Source organism: Pinus tabuliformis, chromosome X, assembly GCF_031772625.1.
Source record: "Pinus tabuliformis cultivar Carrire ecotype Pingquan chromosome X, CPIR1, whole genome shotgun sequence".
Classification (NCBI taxonomy): domain Eukaryota; kingdom Viridiplantae; phylum Streptophyta; class Pinopsida; order Pinales; family Pinaceae; genus Pinus; species Pinus tabuliformis.
Genome location: NC_142308.1, coordinates 217,613,635 through 217,619,529, shown reverse-complemented (window position 1 = coordinate 217,619,529; position 5,895 = coordinate 217,613,635). Strand labels below are relative to the sequence as shown.

Genomic DNA, 5,895 nt, shown 5'->3' with positions numbered 1-5,895 from the left:
CTTACATTATATTATTGACATGTGAAAACAATCACCTCATAACAAGCATTGCAATTATTTCAAAGAATCTCAAAAATGCAGGGTGTTGAAATAGTAAACTAGCATTTGCATTTGATGTTGCAAAGGAAACGTCGTAAGGTATACACTGGGGAGTAATGCATAGAGTGGGGAAGAATAATGACATGTGAATGGACATTGTAAACGAAGTGACCAGTGTGTGTTTAATCAGAGTATTGGGCAAATTTTTTCTATAACATAATTTCTAAACAACACTTTTCATTATACATTTCAACTTTCTAAAAAAAACTAACTAAATTGTAACCTTTATTTCAATTTATTATCTTATTATTAATTATAAAAAAGAATAAATAGATAAAGTAAACATACATATATTTAAAAAATATAGAACAAGATTCTTAACTTACCATCACAATCATAAATAATTAAATTAAAATCTTAAAACTCTATTACTTTTTATAATTAAATTAAAAATCTACACCGTATATAAAAAATTCACAACAAACGAAGTATATAAATTAGTGTGATACACTGGTTACACCAAGCTATTGAAGTTTAATAGAGTAATTATTAAAGAAAAACAACATATTTATTTTTGAATAAATTTTTCTCACTCGTTAGTTTTTTAAATTTTAAAAACAAAGTTGCATAATCAAATGCATCGATCAATATAATTCGATAAATATATGACAATGAAAAACTTATAAAAAATAATGAATAGAAAATTGACTTAAATAGGGAATGCATCACGTTACTGAATTATTAGATCTAGTTATCTTCTGATATGCCATGTCTGTGGTCTTTGAGTTCGCCATTCAACAGATGTGTTTAAGCAGATTGGAAAGGAAGTTTCCACTATACTTTCTATAAAGCAGCTGCAAAACAATAGAAATACACATGCCAAATACAAATGAAACTATCTGGATCCAGATTGCAAATAAATGCATCTGCAGATTTCATAAATAAAAGACTAAAAGAAAATATACCTGGGAAATAAAATACAAATTTGAAACAAGAGCTGACTGCAGAATAATTGGCATGTTTGAGGTATAGAATAACTTGATAGGATATGACCCCTGCTGCCCACGTGCATTCTTTGACCTCACAGGCAAAACAACATGAAAACCTTGGAAGTATATTACAACGAGAAAAACCAAAACTGTGGCAAGCAGGTTGGTGACATTTGGTAGATTCTGCCTATAAAAAGCTTCTCGCAGAGCCCTGACCTTGTCAGTTCTGGTTATCAACAAATGGAACAATGCAATGACAACTCCCTCAAACTCTGCACCTCGTCCACTATTAATTGTTGTAGGACTAAATGCCTTCCATATTATGCTCTCACTGCAATTGCACAAGAGAAAAATCAAATTATGAAGATTTACACAGAAGCCAAACCAGACGGTTACTGAACTTTTACAAATACCGCCACCTACAAGTTCTTTAGAAAGAGTAGAACAAAATAAGAGCGAAAGGAAAGAAATATTTTGTATTTGATAACAACAGTTTATGAGCTGGCAACACGGTACAACATTGACTACAATGTGATGTGATAAAAAAAGGCTCGGAATATTCAATGACCCAGTTGCAATTATGAAAGAATGGGTTGGGGTTTCCAAATGAACTCACAGATGACTCACAACTGCTCTATCTGGAGACTTAAGAAGAAATCACAAAACTAGTGGATCATCATAAAACTCAAAATCAATGTCATGAAATTAAAAAATAGCAACAATACTTACAGCAGTGCCCGATCTTCACGAACACTATTATCCACCTCGATTATCTTGGATCCTGCCAAAAGTTGCATTACTAGGCCCGAGGTAACAATTGGGGTGATACCAAGTTCCATAACAGTTCCCCGATTAGAAGCCAGAATTACACGCATCCAATAGAATGGATCCGCACCAGTTGCTGAATGTATTCCATATAGAGGCAACTGACTGCATACGAGAAAGATGAAAAGGGAGATTACAGTGTAAAGAACCTTCTCCCTAAAGGGTACTTTTCGTTCAGCTGTCTAGACTTCTGGTAAGATTGAAAGAAATGGTCTCACAAGATGCAGCACACGAAACCCACCGCTTGGCATTTTTCCTTCTCCAAAGAACTGTTGTCATGTAATAACATAGTTACCATGCGATGCCAGATCCTTCTCAAAAAAATACCCAAGAAGATTACATTCTATAACCATTGTAGTATTTACTATTAATAAAAGAAACTACAAGAATATAAACCCTAGTTGATTTATGCTAAAAACAACTATCATACCCCAAACAAAAGCTGGACTACTGCGACACCCAGAACAAAACTTCAGCCATCTCAGAGAGGCACTTTCAAGCAAATGGAAAACGCTCGAGAAAACAAAACTCTCATTACCGACACGAAAATTGCCATCGAAATCCTCTCTCAACCATTAGCAAGTAATGCACATGCAAGGGGGGTAAGAGTACAATAATACGATACATACCTTACAAATTTGAGCCCGGAAAACTACTGATCCGCTACAGGGGATTAACGATCTGCAATAGATGCGCCTCTGCCTTCGAAATACCAGCTGCCTAACCTGAAAATCTGAAGAAAAACCTTGTTCATGGAGCAAAATATTATTGATATCAACATAAATCAAAACTTACAACGCAAGATCAAGTTACAGACTGGCAGAATTAACGAAAGAAGCGTACCTGAAAATCTGAAGAAAAACCTTGTTCATGGAGCAAAATATTATCGATATAATAAGTTAAGTCGGTTGACGGTTCATAAGGAAGATAGTTGACAGTTATTGCAGGATCCAACGACCCAGTAACAACCGTCACGGTTGGCATTGTTCAATTCAAATCAACGGGTAATACCCAATCGTCTAACAACAAAATCGAATGGCACATATTTTGACACGAAAGCAGTTTGGGGAGTTCATTTCAGAGGGAAACGCCTTACGGCGTAAATATTTGTCATCAAATTTGTCAAACATATTATTGAAATTAGTATATGAATATAAATTTATGATGAGATTTTTATATTTGTGATTTATTGAGTGATAAGATTTTTGTATTTTTGATACATTAATTTATGTATTGAGTAATAATATGTTGAATCTGATAGCCAATCAAATTATAGAAAATTAAATGAAAATAATGTCAAAAAAATTAAATTTCAATGTGAAAAATAAAATTATTAAAATTTTACACATATTTTTAATCAACCCTAAACTAATAGATTTAATTGCAATCTGAATACAATATCCCATTCCTACCACATGAATAATAAATATTTAAAAACCTTTTCATGATTTCGAGAAAGGTTGTCTCATCTTCGTTATGGAAAAGTTTTAGTCATTAATGTGCAAACATTATGGATTTTGGATTTCATTGTTGTTGCTCTCTGACATGTATTATTTCGGAAGGGTCTTCATTTACACAGAAAATCACGAGGAATTTGAGAGTTTCTAGAGTATATTTCTAGACAAGAGTATGAAGAAGCTTTGAAAATCGTGTGAGTGCAAAGAAGTTTTGCAAATTTGAGTAGAATGAATCTAGTTAATCCAAATTGCAATGGTTATATTAATTGATTTTTATATTTTTATTTATATGGTTATTTTCATTTTTATTTAGGCGGACATTCATTTGTATTAAGTAAATATTTTATTTCATTTTATTTTATTGGACACATGTTAACTCTACATTTAGTACAAACGAAATTACACATCACCTTCATATTGGGTTGTAGAATGCATCTCTTGACGCAATAATGAGTCATGCATTTATTAACATTTATATTAATTTCATGACTTTTTAAACTTAAATATTTTTAATTACAAAAGTTCTAAGAACAATTTTAAATTACTTAAATAAATATTTGTATCTTCCATATTCACACTAAAAAAATTCAAAAATTTAAAGACTAAATCACAATATCCTTATCCCTTACCCTTTATAATGCCTTTAAATAATGATTCATGCATTTAATTAATGAATTCTTTTCACTTATATTTAAAGTTAATATAAGGGGTAAATGATTTCATATAAATTTTGTTCTTAGTGTTTCGCCATCATATATTAATTGCAATAATTACAATTAGAACATTGCTACAAGCGGGTGTAGCTTTTGTTATTGAAGTTGGGAATTCCCTTATTTTGTTAACTTATAAGAGAATTCTCTTAAATTATATATAAATAATAACTTATTCCCTCAAATTAAAAGAGGATGTTATATTGAAATTACATGCTATAATATTATGATAAAGACAATATGTTCCAACCTAAAATCATGACAAATTAAATATACTTTTACAATTTTACATATAATAATCAATCAATAATATCTAAAAAGAAATAAATGTTGCATATGAAACATGACCAAACAAACATATTATGAACCTAAAAGCATAATAAATTTAATCTACTTTTATAATCTTACATATAACAATTAATCAAAAATTCCCAAAAAGGAATAAATGTTACATATTTAACATTGACCATCATCGCAAGGAAAGGGAAGAAGAATGCTTGAAGATAAGATAAGATTGCACTTGATTATACATTTGGTTTTTGCTTTCAAATTTCTATAAAAAAATAGTTTGCTTTCAATTAGTTCCTCTAAATTACCCTATTTAAAATAAAAATTTTATTTTATTTTTATTATAGTTTTTCCATTATATTTTTTATATTAAACTTTATAAATTATTAATCTTTCTTTCTCTTTGAAACTATTTAAGAGTAGCACATCCATATAAATTAAATGGTCTGTAAGTTCTAATGGGCATCAAAGCACATCAAAACACTTATTACAAGATATATCTCGCATTCCTAAAATTAAAAAATTAAAAAAACTAACTAAACTATTAATTCATATGAACTCACTAAATTCCTATGACATTTTTTTTAATTGCGTAATTTAATTAAAAGTACAAATGTCGTAGACCTTTGATTTGTGTATATTACTATGAATATTATGTAGAAGTTAAATCTCTACCATCCACTAAATAATTATTGATAATTAAATGAAAATTTTAGAAACTTTATTTCAAATAAACAAGTCTATCGACATAGTTAAATTGTTATTTAACTTTTTTTCTAATTCTCAAAAACAAAAATTATTAATTATTAATTCTCTTTTATAAATGAATTTTCTTTTAATCTAATAATCTCCCATCTTAATATTTTTTTTATTTATTTAATTCCATTTTTAAAAACATAAATCAAATATTATTTTATATTTTATTAAAATATATATTATTTTTTTAAGTTATTTTGTTTTTCAACCTACATTAAATTTATATTTTATCAAAAAATAATAATAATTAAATGTCAAGTTTTAAACATTAACGCATGACATAAACTTGTTAAAGGGCGCTGATCTGTAGTGCTTACCCACGTCCACACCCAAACTGTACATAATGTGTTTCAACATTCTATGTGACAGATCCATAATCTCAGACATGTATTTCTGGATCGTCTCTCTGCAAGACATGATAAAAGCTTTCAAATACTTGTTCTGGATATGGGTGATTTCAGAGATTTTAATTTTTCATAACCATCTTGAGAAAAAACATAAACATACCGAGATTTATGGCCAAAACTTGGAAGATGATGTGGATCGACTCCATGGTTGATAATATGGAAGAAGCCCAATTCGCTGCAAGCGTCTCTCAGTTTCTCAAAGCTCCAATTATTCATTGTTGCTTCTTCCATATCACTCACTGCATAGGGTTGCACGCCTCGGCTTTGAACGAAGGATACCCGCAAGAATTGAAAAATTGCCGCCGAAAATGGATGATTTGAATTCAGTTAGGGGGAGTTGAGGTTGGAAAGGGACCGGCCACAGGTAAAATTAACTTGACAATGAATTCGACGTACACCAGCACCTACCCAACTCTGAAATTTT

The 5,895-nt window shown here is 30.1% G+C and overlaps 1 pseudogene; it reads right to left on the bottom strand.

Annotated features, from left to right (window-relative positions):
* Positions 1-833: 833 nt before the first annotated feature.
* Positions 834-2,104, bottom strand: LOC149139119 (uncharacterized; annotated as a pseudogene).
* Positions 2,105-5,895: the final 3,791 nt, after the last annotated feature.